The sequence below is a fragment of the Pelophylax lessonae genome, assembly GCF_965119305.1.
Source record: "Pelophylax lessonae genome assembly, chromosome: 5".
Lineage (NCBI taxonomy): Eukaryota > Metazoa > Chordata > Amphibia > Anura > Ranidae > Pelophylax > Pelophylax lessonae.
This window is the reverse complement of record NC_138772.1, coordinates 73,352,716-73,369,030: the sequence shown is the minus strand read 5'-3', so window position 1 is coordinate 73,369,030 and position 16,315 is coordinate 73,352,716. Positions and strand designations below refer to the sequence as shown.

General features: G+C 40.6%; 1 pseudogene across 1 annotated transcript in view; it reads right to left on the bottom strand.

Annotated features, from left to right (window-relative positions):
- LOC309556430 (sperm-associated antigen 6-like) overlaps nucleotides 1-16,315 on the bottom strand; it is a 469,742-nt pseudogene that overhangs the window by 230,321 nt on the left and 223,106 nt on the right. The window contains exon 4 of the transcript in view: nucleotides 9,426-9,565. The product of the transcript in view is annotated as a sperm-associated antigen 6-like (transcript). The remainder of the gene's footprint in view (nucleotides 1-9,425; nucleotides 9,566-16,315) is intronic.

Below are 16,315 nucleotides of genomic sequence, written 5' to 3'. Positions count from 1 at the left end.
TGACAATAGCGAATGAAAATTCGCTATTGTCACACCGATCCTCCTCCTGGCCAATCAGGAAGCACTTCCGATACGCTCTTCCTGATTAGCCGCAAGGCAAACCCCATGCCATTGGCCGAGGAGGAGGCGGGAGCAGAAGGACTGGAGGAGGCGCGCCGCCGGGACCAAGGAGAAGCCGCCATTCGGGGGACTGAGGAGAAGCCGATCGCCGCCGCTGCTGCTCCAGGTAAGTAAGGGGGCACTCACGCTGATCTCTGCATTGGGGGAATGTATGCTGGTCACTACATTGCGGGCACGCACGCTGATCTCTGCATTGGGGGAATGTATGCTGGTCACTACATTGGGGGCACGTACGCTGATCTCTGCATTGGGGGCATGTATGCTGGTCACTACATTGGGTGCATGTATGCTGGTCACTACATTGGGGGCATGTATGCTGGTCACTACATTGGGGGCATGTATGCTGGTCACTGCATTGGGGGCATGTACGCTGGTCACTGCATTGAATGGGGCATGTACACTGGTCACTGCATTAAAAGGGGGCATGCTGGTCACTGTGCATTGAAAGGGGGCACGCTGTTCACTGTGCATTGAAAGGGGGCACGCTGGTTTCTCTGAATTGAAAGGGGGCACGCTGGTCTCTCTGCATTGGGGGCACATTATACCTTAATTACTGAAGGCCCCTTTCACACTTTTGCGACCTCAAAGTCACGCAATTTTTTACAGCGTTTTTTGCCGCAAAGCAATGCATATTAAATTTTTCTGTTTGCGCCCCCCCCCAAAAAATAATTTTGAGCACCAGCCGCCACTGACTTGAGTCCTCTTTTAGCCGATGCTGTAATTGATTGAATATGGAATGCAGCATAAGTGCCCGTTGACCTGAATATTATTTCTGTGCATTCGATTTTCCTGGTCATGCAAAAGTAGAGCTAGGCAGAATGCTGAGAGATGGCAATCTGATGTTCATTCAACCTAGTAAGAATGTCTTCAAATGAATTCTCAACTTCCTCTAGCCTGTGACTCATGTGGGATACATCTTGCTTGATCACCATCACTTCAGACTTGTAGGAGTCCACTATTCTAGAAGTGTACCCCTTTAGGTCCAACCAAGTAGTACAAGACCACATTTAGGATTTATGGTCAGTATCAATTTCAGTGTCCCATGACAACACAGAAGACTGTACGGTATCCAGAGAATCAGTGGAATGTAATGCAGGAGAGGCCAGTGAGTCCTCTGCATGTGGAATTTATGTCAGCCACGTCATATTGAAAATAGGAAAAAATATCAGCCGCACTCCAATTAGCTCTTCCTGCAGTGTTTTTAATAATTAGTAAATTGGTTGCATACAGTGATGTCTCCTACCAAAAATTCTTGATGCTTTTCACCACTCCTGGTTTGCTCACAAGGATAAGGAAGCCACATAATATTGTTACAAGCCATTGATGCTGAGGTCTATTGTGATGACCAAAACAAGTAGTGCAGGAGGCTTAGATTTAGTCCTCTCTGGGGTTGAAGTCAGTTTCCTATTCTTCTTGTTGGCCATTCCTCTTGTATAGGGTGATGAATGTTGAAGAAAATAAGCCAAAAGTGAGTGTTTAGAGGAGAGCAATACATTGGTGCATATTTTTTCTTCAAAGACAAGCCATTGCCCCAAAAGCATTTTCTTATATGTGCTTAGCATTGAGCTTAAAGCAAATCTGTACCAATGAAAATTATGTCAACTTGTTCCCACTGGCTATACACATGTATGCATCCATGGGGTACCACCATCCTGTGCTAAAAGCGCACAAACTGCACACTGCCAGCACAGTGACCAAGCTGTCAGGGACAGCTCCTGGCCATTGTTAACAATAAGGAGCTCCTAATTGTGTGACTACAGTGACAGCCAATCACAGAGTCAAATTATCAGGAATCCTGCTTCCACCTCGTAGTGTTAAGATCCTCTTAAAGGGCCACTGGGCAGTGGCAGCAGGGGGGTAAAGGATAACTATAACAATTAAAAAAACAAACCACAATCGCTATAGATCTCTCTTGCCTGTATCAATGTAAAATAATGCACAAATATTTGTTCCAATATATTCCAACTATAGTATACAGTATTTTGTTATATTGTCTGTAATGTTACGCATTTCTAAATGAAGAGATCTAAAAACCAAAAATAAATAAATCCAATACCAGCAGCCCTGGGCTACCTTATTACAAGTGAATAATTAGTCAGTGCTGTAATCTTAACAATGCACTTTTTGACCTAAGCATAGTGTTGGCAGATTTCCTTGATGCTGCTCCCTGCACAAGCTTCAGACAGGTGGGAGGGGCTTGCTGGCTTGTAGACAATGAACACTGCCAGGAGCAGATACCACCCACTTGTCAGTATCTTTCAGACATGACCTGGAGCTACTTATGGTAGCAACAACAGAAGAGGCTCAAAGAGGAACCAACGACGTGCAATGGTAACATTGCAGCACGGAACAAGTAGTTATTACGTTCCCTGGTGTTAACTTCATTGTTTTAATTTATTTGTATAGTTAGGGCTTTTCCACACCATAACACACGCATCAGTACGCACATAATTAGCTTGCACTGGCATGCCTTTTTAAAGTTGTGGTGTACCAATATAGAATGCATTTTTAACGTGTTAAAAGGCGTTTTTTAAACACATCACATTGTTGTAAACTGAACTCATAGGACATGCATGCTTTGCAGCCTACCAATGCTAGTGTGAAAGAGCCCTAAGGCCTGGTCCAAACCTATGCATTTTTTAGTGCATTTTCAGTTTTGAGGAACAAAAAACAGTCCATTTAACATGGTTTCCAATGCCTCACATTCACATCTGTGCATTTTATGGAAAGGTCCAAGGATTTTTTTTTTTGATTTTTGGTTCCTTAGACTTTAATAGATCAAAAATGTGTATTAAAAAATACAAAATGCAACTGGAATATGCAAACTGCAACCTGCATAGGTGTGAACCAGACCGAAATGTGTAACTAAAGTCCAAACCTTTTTTTTTTTTTTTTATTTCAGATGAATAAGGAACGAGGCTTTTTGCCTTATTTTGTGTTGAGATTGTGCTGGGCCAGCACAGTCCCAGTGCATGAACAAGCCCTAGATAATTGTTGTAATAATATATATAAAATGGACACTATTCTGTACTCCTACTCCTGGACCTTTCTGCTGCCTTTGATATGGTTGACCACCCCCTCCTCCTCAAAAAACTCCACGTCTTTGGTTTCCATGACTGTACTGTTCACTGGTTCTTTTCCTACTTATCCAACCGCATCTTTAGTGTTACTTACAATTCTACTTCCTCCTCTCCTCTTCCTTTCTCTGTTGGGTACCCCCAAGGTTCTGTTCTTGGACCGCTATTATTTTCAATCTACACCTCCTCTCTGGGTCCAATATCATCTCTATGCTACCCAAATCTATTTATCCACCCCTCAGCTCACTCCCACAGTCTCCTCACGTATCACTAATTTACTATCAGATATATCAGTCTGAATGTCACACCACTTCCTCAAACTCAATCTATCCAAAACCAAACTTATAATTTTTCCTCCACCATGTGCCCCTTCCCCCGCTCTCTCTGTCAATATCGATGGCACAACTATCACCCCATCCCCTCATTCCAAGGTCCTAGGTTTTGTCCTGGACTCCTTCAAGCCCCACATCCAATCCCTGTCCAAATCTTGCCGCCTCAGCCTCCTTTCTAACCAATGACACAACAAAGCTCCTAGTTCACTCCCTGGTCATCTCGCGCCTCGACTACTGCAATTTCCTTCTCATTGGCTTACCTCTACATAGGCTATCCCCCCCTTCAATCCATCATGAACACTGCTGCCAGACTCGTTCACCTTACCAATCGCTCAGTGTCCTCAACTCCTCTCTGTCAAGCCCTCCACTGGCTTCCGCTCACCCAACAAATTAAATTAAAAATACTAACAACATCTTACAAAGCCATCCACAGTTTAGCCCCCAGCTACATCACTAGCCTAGTCTCAAAATACCAACCTAATTGCTCTCTTCCTTCCTCTCAAAACCTCCTGCTCTCTAGCTCCCTCGTCACCTCCTCCCATACTCACCTCCAGGACTTTTCCAGAGCCTCTCCAATCCTATGGAACTCATTACCCCAATCTGTCCGATTATCTCCTACTCAGCTTTTAGACGATCCCTGAAAACCCTCCTCTTCAGAGAAGCCTATCCTACCCACACCTAACAACTATGCTTCCATTTTCTCCATCAGCTCATCCCCCACAGTTATTGCCTTTTGTTTCACTTGACCCTCCCTTCTAGATTGTAAGCTCTAACGAGCAGGGCAGTCCAATTTCTTCTGTATTGAATTGTATTGTAACTGTATTGTCTTCCCTCATATTGTAAAGTGCTGCGCAAACTGTTGGCGCTATATAAATCCTGTATAATAATAATATTTATTTAAAATTAGACCAACTGTAGTTCAAACAAAAATATATTCAAAACGTTAATCTGAATTTAAGTTCAATTTTAGTAACATATTACATGTTACACCCATATTTAGGGTATAACATGTTACTAGGCAGCACCCCCTGTTCACTCCCCGACCCCCCCCCCCCGCTGTGACAGCGGGTGGGGGTTCTTCTATACTCCGCCCACACAGCTGCATCAATTATTCACAGGAATATTTGAATGAGAAAACTACAAGTCCCGTATCACACTGCGGCAGACAGAATTGCAGTTTCAATGACCTGAGGGTACACTGATCAGCACACCCACAGTTTATTCACACTGGCCACAGCTAAGGAACTGTCTGCCTGTACAGAGGTACAGGCAGAGAGCTCTAGGCTGTGTGTGCAAGAGTCTAACAGTGCACCTGCAGTCTGCTGATACCTGAAAAAGTATGTACATTTATCATTTTTTACAAAAGGTGGGTCTTTAAAGCTCAGTTGTACCTTTAACATAAGTGTTGAGAAACGAGCCAAAATTGGAACATAATCAGCATTTGTTAAAAACATCTGCTACCCATAACGGCCCCTGATACCTATATTGGTTACTAAACCAGCCATTGTGCCTAAAGTGCAATGTTTGGATGAGCATTTTAGCCATGTGGTAAGCAGAGACAGTGAAATGTGCAATGGGCAAATAACAGTAACTGTAGACAGCTGTAGGCAGGCTTCCATGACAACAAGCACAAGTAGAACATTTACAGTTTGACAAATGATATGTTTCAAGAGCAGGTATAAACATATATGAAGAAAACAGATCATAAACATTATTCACAAAGCTGGTTAATTCCCCATACTGCTTTATATTATGGTGTTTGACTAAAAGACAGGGCAAAGAATGGACCTGATTCAAGAGTCACCTGTTGATGCAATAATGTGGCTGAGTCTGATTTTTGGTGGTAATAAGTGCATACAGATATTTTACAATTTTTGCACAGACATGTTTAGCTGGAATAAAAAATTTCTGGGGAGAAACTTTTTCCTTTTTATGGAGAAGAGAGAGTGATGTGTAAACCATGAGTGAATGTCTAGGAAGCGTCAGATGAGTTGCAAAGTCATCGGAAGCTGGTCTTGGAGAGTTGGGGTAATAGCTGTTAAAGTGCCTCTCTTCCTCAGTGAGACATGCTCATCACTGAACCTGCCATGTTCTTCTATGAGATTCTTAGGTCGCCTATACTTTTAAAACCATTTTACTACTTCAGCATTTTAAAAATACAGTAGGTCATATTGGGTAAAAAAAAATACTATTGTGTTAATGTAAAACTGTAACAAACCTGGGCAGCTTAGACTAAGTCTATAATGTAATAATACAAAAGCAAAAGTTACCTTGAAGGCTGATTTACATCTTTGCATTGCACCAAAGCTCACAGCAACACACATTACATGCATTGTTCAATTCAATTTGGTGCCATTTATTTTGAATAGTGCCCAAATGCACTAAGGCAACACAAATGCGCTGCACTGTGCCACAGATGCCATGTGGTTCTTTGCGGCAATAATTTCTGACATGTCCAAATATTGGGTGGTTTAGGTGCATCAGTAGTCTCTTAATTTGGATGGTATGCCTTAATGCAATGCACATTGAGGTAATACATAATGCACATTAGCACATGTGCACTAACACACCTCCAAAAAGTGAATAGGCCCTTAGTGAAACTGTGAAGACAATTAGTAAATCAGATATAGGCAACATACACATGTAATTCTCATCTTTTCTGTAAAAGCCAAGCTTGTTCCACGTGCGTCACATGACTTTCTATCGGTCAATGAAGCCATCTATTTTCCCTTAAAGGGCCAATGAGGTCTGGACACTGATTGTTAAATTCCTCCATGACACCATTGGTTCCACATTAACCCTGCATCCTAAACAAAAGGAATATTTCTTGATTCAGATTTAGATAAATTGACTAAGATTTTCCTCCATGAAACACTGTTCACAGCTAGAAAAGTGATAGCCAGACAATGGATGAGGGCCTCACCTCCTGAGTTTACCACCTGGATGCATGAAATAAACAGTACTTTGCCCTAAAAGAAATTCTTATATGTCCATGGGGGATGTCCGTCCAAATATAATAAGATATGGGATTGCTGGTTACAATCTCCAAATACTTTTGTTTGAATAAAATAAAACATGTAACTGATACAATCCTTTGACCTCTCACCACTAACATCCAAGAGTTTTAATAATGACCTTATCGTATCTTTATATACATGTCTCTATGCTAATAGTTTTTTTTCTGTATTTTCTTTCATACTCCATTCATTGTGCCTTGTTACATACGGTATTATTTGGGGACAAACAAATTTCAATTGCCGCTTTGTACCCCATATGCTTACTATGTTTCTTCAACTGTACTTGCTTTAATAAAAGTTACTGTTCAAACTAAAAAAAAAAATAAAGGGACAAAATGGAGGTTTTGGGGGCATGAGGGGCAGGTCCAAGCTCAGATTTTACAGGACAACTCAACATTCAAATATCATTTGCCTGCCTTTAGCTCAGGATCTACAGATCATAGTGACACATAGGAACATATTTATAAAGCAATGAAAATGTGAATGTTAACATTATATAAATTCTGAAGAATAATAATAAAAATAATGTGACATTCAGAAAGCTTTCAGTGCAGGCAAAGCACTTACTGTACATTAAAATACATTTACTAGAAGATATACCTGCAGTGTATAGTTTTCACTGAATGTATCCAACATCTCATGCATTCTTTTTTATCATATGCTCAGATTAAATGTGTGAACAGAGGACCAGGTGGTGGTCCTGCATATCTGGGATACAGATGCTTGATGCTGAAAAGACCAAATACACCAGCAGCCCTGATGGAAAAAGGAGAAGGGAGGAACACTTTCTTTAAGGACACAGAACAAAGAGGGAGTCTTGCGAACAGGGCCCATGGCCCTTAAGTAGACCCTGACAGCCCTAACCACATCCAAGCACTGTAGGACAATTTATATTACATGTTTTAGGGCAGGACAGAGGGAACAATGTCCTCTGCATATTCAGAAGAGCTGCAAACTCAGAAACACGCCTAACAGACATAATGCCAATCAGGAAGGCAACCTTACATGTGAGGTCTTCCAAACGAATGCCTGTAATCAGCTCAAAGAGGGGTCTCTAAAGTACACAGAGAACAAGTTGAGATCCTAAGGTGACACAGGAAGCCAAATTGGGGGATTTAAACAAGCAACTCCCTTATGAAAAGTCTTGATTAAGGGTTGCAAGGCAAGAGGTTTCTGGAAGAAAATGAATAAAGCAGAAACCTGTCCCTTAAGAGTTCTCAGTGCCAAGTCAAGACCAGACTGAAGAAAGGAAAAAATACAAGTGATAGAGTATTCCCTGTGACTCAGCTTCCTGTCCTCACACCAGGAAAAATAAGCCTTCCATGTGTGGTGATAAATCTTGCCGAAAAAGTTTTTCTTGCTCTGAGTAAGCCAGAATTGACATAGTCAGAAATACCCTTATCCTTCAGGACTTGGGTTTCAAGAGCCATGCTTTGGCCAGTAATTCTGGTCTGTTTGGGAGAGGCCAAGGCTTGTCGACCAGAAGTATGAATATGTATGTGTACAATGTCCTTCTGGGCAAATTAAGTGCAATGGGAATCACCGGAACCCTCTCCTCCTCTATTTTGCACTGCAGTCAAGGGAGTCCAAAGAATAAGCAAAGCATTCACTACAAAGACCAGAGGATGTCTGATCCCAGGAGCAAATCTATACAACTTGCTGTTGACTTAAGGACAAAATATCCACATCTAATTTCCCCTATCTTTGACAAAGATTTCTAAACATCTCTGGGGGCAGAGACCATTCCCCTGGGTGTTTGTGTTGGTGGCTTAGAAAATACATCTTCTAATCGTCCACACACTCTAGGGATGTGGACGGCCAAGAGAGCTGGAATATAAGTTTCCGCCCAGAGTATCAGACTTGTTTCTCATACTGCAGCTTGACATCTGATGCCCCCTGATGGTTTATGTAGGTCCCTGCTTTGGCATTGTCTGACCCTGCAGGAGGGAAATTCTGGGTTCAAGAGTCTATTTGATGGCTTTTATTTTCAGTATGTTAATGAGGAATTTTGACTCCTCTGGTGACCTGGTCCCCTGAACAATTAGGGAGTTGCAAACTTTTCCCCAGCCTGTAAGGCTGACATCTGTTTTCACCACCATTAGGGTATGTGAAGATGTTGAAATGAAGAGGTATGGTATGAAATTGTACAATGGAAACTTCCTCCAAGTAGTCTACCTCAAGACCCAAACCCCTCATGCTGAACCAAACAGAGGGGTGTCTTTTGGATTTGAAGGTCATGTGTGTGACCTTGGGGAGGCAACTTTATAGTGAGAAAGAAAAATTCTGGCTTGTCCTGTGTCCATTATTGGGCCCAAGTACTCTAGGCATTGTGAGGGTTGGAGGGCAGACTTTGGAAAATTGATTATTCAGCTGAAGGTTCGAAGGAACTGAACCATCCTGAAAATTGTCAGACAAAGTTTTGGTTGAGGAATCTTTCAGTAAGAGGTTCTCTAGGTAACTTGTGACATGAATGCCCTGTCTGCAGAAGAGCTAGAGGAAGGATAAGCACTTCTGTGAACACCCCAAATGCAGAAGAGAGCCTGGATGACAGTGCTACAGATCGGAAGTGTTAGTCTCTCAAAGCAATACAAAGCACTGATGTGAGAGGAAGATCGCGATGTATAGATAAGCATCTTGAATGCCTACTGATGCCAGAAATTTCCCTTGTATGAAAGAAGTAATGACAGAGCTTGTTGATTCCATCAAAAATTTTGGTACACAAAAATGTGTTTAGAGATTTTAAGTCCAATATTGGACGATTGGCCCCATTTAGTTTTGGGACTGTGAATTCATTTGAACAACAAAACATATAACTAGAAAAAGATTTCAAAAGCCAGGAAAACGTTTTAATACAAGCTGCATCTTTGATGACGGCATGCCTGCATTATGCTGTGCTACACATCCCAGGCTGCATCTTCATTTACACCAGGGTCAAAGTCCTTCAAGCAAATACCCAATGTGTTCACAGCTCCACAATCCACTACTGAGTGAGCTAATGAAGAAGAATGCTTGGCAACCGCTTAAAACACAAATGCTGCAAGAGGAATGGGCCAAAAGGTATTACATGTAACATTTAAAGGATCTTATTATATATAATATGGCAAGTTCTCTGTGACATTTCAGAATCGCTGTTATCAACATATTAAAAGATTTTCTACTTCAACTAACAAGTTAACCAAACTTCTCGAGAGTGAAAGAAAGCATGATGCGAGTTCAGGCAGATTCAGATTTTCACACCCAGAGTAATGGTAGCTGGAAGTTTTGTCTTGTTAGAACACATTTGGGGTAACCTGGAATCATGTTTTAGGGCCCATTCACAATATGATTTGCATTACATCATTTGTGTTAAGGCAGCTCATTAAGGGTACTGTAAGCCTGTCCACATTAGCATTTAATCAGGGAAAGGGAGGGCTTAGCTGCATTGCACAGTGCTGTTAGTGTGACAAATTAGGCTTTCTGATTGGAAGAGAGAGCATAAAGATGAACTCAGCAGTGAGCTGCAGTTCCTTCACAATCCAATTACAAGCTAGATTGAACAGTATTGCTTTGACTGCAGTGAACATACATAATCCAAAGCTGAATTTTTAATTAAGAAATATAAATACTTGAATTTGACTTGGTATCAGCCTCTTGCAATCCCCTGCACAAACAGAGCTTAGACTGGAAGAAGGAGAAGCGGCACAAGGAGTCCATTAGTTGTTCTGCACTGCTCATGTGGTAACAGGAAACATGCTGATAGGCAGATAGAAAAGACTGACAGTTTAAGGCCCGTACACACTTGATGGAAATCGGACGAAATATCCTCCGATTTTTCTCTCTCTCTTGCTCAGCGGTCATTACCGTTTTTAGTTGACAGTGCATAAATGTTCACAAAATTTCTCGTCCAATTTATTTATTTTTTTTGGGACATTTGTTCCCAAACTTCCGGGTTGTCAGCAACTTCAGATCATGCACGGTCTTTCGTATCTGATTTTTCACGGACGTACTGCATACACATTAAACGAAAATTGATCGTCTGGGGACAGACGATAAAAATTTTGGTGTTTGTCCCTCCGTTTTTTTTTGTTGAAAATGTCGGCATCGGCTGCTGAAAGTTGTGCACACACTAGCCAGAAATCGTACGATTTTACCTCGGACGGGAATTTTCGGCAGATTTTCTACTAGTGTGTACCCCACTTTAATAAGCTTATCAGTCTGTTGCTTATCCTTTTACTGTCCAGTAACAGGCTGGGGAAGGAACAAGACTTGTAAGTGTTACTTTACTGCAAGAGACAAATTCAGTTCTCCTTCTAAGTCAGACAGGACTGTGTTGTGTGTCAGAGCTGGGTAAATCTCAGGACTGGATGGACAATAAAACACATCATTGACAGGTAATGCAGCTCCCATGTATTCAAAGGGAATCTCTGGTCACAGCATACACTTTCATTTTATAACATTAGCATTGTAATAACAATACAAAAACTAGTTATTTTTGACAATACAAAATAGGCTTACTTGAAAAATCATGTTTCATCTTGTGAGTTATTTCCACAACTGCCTGGATTTCCTGCATACTTTTCAGCTTCTCTTCGGCTGTTTAATTTCCATTTGCTAAGGACTACATATCCCATGGTACCTTGCTGTCTGCAAGCAGTGATTCCTGTACTGACTCCGCTTCCTGGAACTCCTCCTCTCAGCTCCTCTGTAGTTAATTTGGCAGGCTCTGTGAAATGTGTGACACAGCAGTGCCTATCAACAAGGAAGGACAAGTCAAGGAAGGAAATGTGTGGGGAATCTTTACAAAGTAGGTTTACAAAGTTCAATATCTGTTGGGCGGCACAGTGGTGTAGTGGTTAGCACATTCACCTAGCAGCAAGAGGGTTGCTGGTTTGTATCCCAACCACGACACTACCTGCCTGGAGTTTGCATGTTCTCCCTGTGCCTGCGTGGGTTTCCTCCGGGTACTCTGGTTTCCTCCCACACTCCAAAGACATGCTGGTAGGTTAATTGGATCCTGAATAAAAATTGGCCCTACTCTGTATGTATGTGAGTTAGGGACCTTAGATTGTAAGCTCCTTGAGGGCAGGGACCGATGTGAATGCGCAATGTATATGTAAAGCGCTGCGTAAATTGACAGCGCTATATAGGAACCTGAAATAAATAACAATAAAATAAATCTGTCAGATTAGTAGGAGTACATTAGAAATGATTGAACTTCAATGTGAAAATGAACTTATGATTTTATAAAAGTAATAATAAAATAAATTATAAAATAATATACATTTTAATTTGGCTGTTTGCCTGGAGTGTAATTAAATGGTCAGGTCATGGCTATGGTTTCTGGTAGTGTGTCTAGATTAGAAAATTACCAAAATGACCAGTTTTTTGTTTTGCAGGAAGAACAGTTTAAGCATATATAATTCTGCTGATTATTTAGCTGTTTCTGTGCACTTGTCCCTTAAGACAATCACGATTTGCAGCCTAATTATCTAGTGCTTGCTCAATCTTTTAATACAGCTTTTGTCATTTTATTAGTCACATAGTTGCAAATAATAAGTACACATGCTGTCCTTGCAAAGAACACTATTTGTCTAATGATCTTTAGTCCTTAGAGAACATTTTCAGATTTTTTTTTCCTGCTGCTTTCTCCACTTCCACCAAATGATTCTACAAGTTCATGTTTCAACTGAATTGCTTCTTTGTCTCAGCATCCAAAACACTTGGAGCAAGGAATAAAACAAGGCTGATCTTGTTACAATGCAGATATGTTAACTGTCTGAGTGTGCATATTCAATATTTTCAGCTTTCAATGTTAATTACTGAGCCGGCATTCCTGACAGCATTGCCCCTCTGTATAGTTAAATTCTCTGCCTTTCTAGACACTACTTGCAGAAGTAGCAGCTTCCATCACTGAACAGCTGTGAAGATCTGATATAAATCTTCCATCATGGTTTAAAAATAATCTCTCTGTACTTTTCTTATTTCTCTTTCTGTTGAGCCCCTGATGGTGAAACGCATAGGGCAGAGCTAAGGAAACCATAAAGTGGAATTAAACTGTATTTGAGCACTGCAATTAAAAAACGCTATTTCATTCATTTTTAATATTCAAAGAAAACTCCCCCATCCATCCACGTGACCACGTCTTTATGTTTTATTTTGTTATGAAACTTTGGAAAACAACCCCCTAGCATTTGTGGCTGTGGCCATCTTGAGTAAGGGCAGATGATTTATGTAGCATTTAATTCCTATGATCCATCTGCCCTTAGCTCAATCATACATGCAGGAGAGTGAGCTTAGCTGAAAAAACCCTCCTACTCTCCTCCCCTTCTAAAGATTCCTGGGATGCATGACATAGGAAACCAGGAAGTAACTGACGATATGTAAAAAAACAAAAATGTTTAAAACAAGTAAATATGATATACTCTCTTATCTATTTACTAATGGTAGCAGCATGAGGATTTAAAATAATCAATGTCGATTGGGAGAATGAAGTTCCTCTAACATCAGACACCATCTGCCTGTGTTCTAGTGACAGTGCTTTTATCCATGTGTGAATTTTATTATTGAGTAAATGTGTCTTATAGTATTTACACTATTGGAGCCTTCATCTCCTCTCTATGTTATTTTTTTTTGCCTGTTGGTGAGCAGAGCCTCTGCTCACCAATGTCTGAAAATGTCTTTCCTTAATTATGGTCTCATGGGCAATGAGGTCCTCAAAAAAGAGTGTGGCATCCATGTAATGATATCCATGAAACACATTTAGACTTCTTTTGTTTGTAAGATCCAGCCATCACTAAGTTACCGACTTGTGATTTTGGATGGAGGTTGTGTTTTATCTTCTCAGAGGTGTATATAGAATTCTCATAAGTGCCACAGTTACCAACTTTATATATCTGTCTATTAAAAGCTGCTAATTAATTTTATAAAATATAAAATGGACACCAGAAAATATATTCTCTTTATGTATTCTGTTTGTTTTACAAAGCAAAAGGCAACTTTTAGTTTTAAGTAGAGTAAGGACAATTCCTGCTGTCCATATCCAGTTGGGGTGATATCCCCATGCTTCCTGTCCCAGAGACATAACAGAAGTGAGAGAAATACTCTACAAAGTTCCTTTCTTATATAGCTGTCACCAGAATAGTTGTCCTCATTGGATGTTTTACCCTCATCTCTGGGAACAACTGTAATATTTCTGTCTCGGTAACAATGGTTACCAGGAAAAATACAGAAGATAAAACAACCTAAAAAGAGCACAGACAACAATAGAAACACAACAAAGGTTGTATTCCTTCCATTCTATAAAACTAAAGAGGAGCTCTAGTCTGGACAACAAAATTAAAAGTCAGCAGCTACAAATACTGTAACTGCTGACTTTTAATATAAGGACACTTACCTGTCCAGGGATCCCACGATGTCGGCACCCCAAGCTGATTTGTTAATCGGCTTCGGGTGCAGTCGCGAGCATTGTAAGTAAGGGAAACCATCAGTGAAGCCTTCAGGCTTCACAGTTGGTTTTTTTACTGCGCATGTGCGAGATGCACTGTGCTTTCTCAATGATCCCACCTTCTTCTGGAACCTGTGTATGTCCCACAAGGTAGCGGAGGGAAGGAGGAGGGGCCAGTAATGTCGAAGATTGCTGATCAGCGATCTTATCCAGAAGTGGAAGCGGGTACCTGTCAAAACCAGCTACCACTCCCCCCTTCCCCCCAAAAAGAGCCAAATGTAGCAGTGGGGGAGGGAGGGTGCGAACAAACGGAGCTTCCCCTTTTGGGTGGGGCTCTGCTTTAGAAAAATTTGGGGCAGCACAATGGCTAAGTAGTTAGCACTTCCATATAACGGCACTAGGGTCAACGGTTTAAATGGCAACTATGACACTACCTGCCCAGAGTCTTCATGTTCCTCCTGTGCCTGTGTGGGTTTCCTCCAGGCACGCCGGTTTCCTTCCACACTCCAAAGTCATGCTAGTAGGTTAATGGATCTTTTCTAAATTGGCCCTAGTATGTGTATGTATGAATGTGAGTTAGGGACCTTAGATTGTAAGCTCATTGAGGCCAGGGACTGATGTGAGTGTACAATATATATGTAAAGCACTGTGTAAATTGCCAGCACTATATATACTATACTTATACCATATAAGTACCTGTAATAGTAATAAAACTGTTTGGGCCATACTAATACCTTTGAATACAACTGATTAGCAAGATTTGAGAAGAGAAATCAGCACCTTCTAGCTGAAGGTGTAATTCATTATAAGGGATTGTCCTTATTTGGAACCAAATCTCTCTGCCTCTCTACTTGTTGTCGCACTTTTTGGTTTCCTAGACCCCTGTATAACCTCTATAAAGTTACTATTTACCAATCAAAAGTGTTATACATGTGGTTTTCTCCTGGAAATTTTTTGTGTATAATTTTTTCGTGGTCTATGTAGCTGAGGGTGTGGCGAGTGGTGTCCTTTACCTACTGTACATACTTTTTTTTTTATAAAGGTCCTTCTTTCACATGTCAAACAGCTGTGCAGTATGATTGCGAGTCCAAGTGAGATCTGTAACAGCTAAATAGAAAAAGGATCTCACAACAAGTTTTCCGAGCCTGAAGGGAACTCCCTCATCAGGTATAAAATTATATATGCATTAAAAAATTACAGTAAAGTAAAAAAAAAAAAAAAAGAGAGAGAATAGATTGTTCCAGATGGACAGGCATGACTTCACTGGAGCCCAGGTAAGAAGACTTGGGGCAATGTTCTCTGGGAAAAATATGTAAATATGCATCTTCAAAAGGAAAAAGGATTTCCACAAAAAAATCAATTTTCACGTGGTGGTCCTAAAACTATAAGGTGTTATAAAGCACCATATGCTTTTCTTTTTTGTATAAACAAGATATTAATTCCCACCCTAATATAATACAATGTTTGTGCTTATGACCCCTTTAGCATTCAAGCTGAAAAACCTCTTTTAAAATTGGCCTTCCGCTTTAACTGTTATATTTGCTAAACAGTTGATAAGGGATTTTAACTAAATGAGCTGGAAGATTACATTCAAAGGTTCTCCCTCACCTGTTACATATAAAATGGAGGATATCTGCAATGATAATTAGCCCAGGATTAAAGATTAATTTCCCAAAAGGCTTACAGATATGATGTGGCTGGGGTAAGGTTATACACATCAGCAGAATATTAAACTCTTCAGTAAAGAAGGCAGAATGGAGTTTTGTTTTTGCAGAAACTGGATGGAATGCGCTTATTAAAATAAGTCATAGATTTATGAAGCACTGGCAGCTTAAAACAATTGATGTACCAATGCCAGAGATATTGATTCATGTACAGCTAATAAAACAGCCCATGTAATATATGCAGGATTCAGGATCTGCACTGCACTTAGCACAATTTCCCTCTGCAAAGATTTTGCCATCTGGGCGAAAGCACCTCGGGTCATTATCATTTTCAAGTGCGCTACATTCATTTTTTTGGATCTCAGAGATGATTTTTCCGCTCCGCTCACATAATGCTGCTTTGAAAAACGGCCAAGGATCACGCCAGAAGATTTTCTTCTCTTGTTGGATTCATCACAAAGCAAATAAGAATAAATGCACTAAAAATTCTTCACTGACTGACTACAGGCAAGCAAGGCTTTCAGGCCTAGCGGTTTGGTAACTGTCTCAAAGAAACAGAAATCTACCACAAATGAAGCAGACCCAGCCTACAGCTGCAAATGGTGTTTGTGAGATATAGCTTTTTTCCCCCATCTAGTTTTTTTTCTAAATCAAAACCTCATAAGGGAAAAAGAGCAATAGA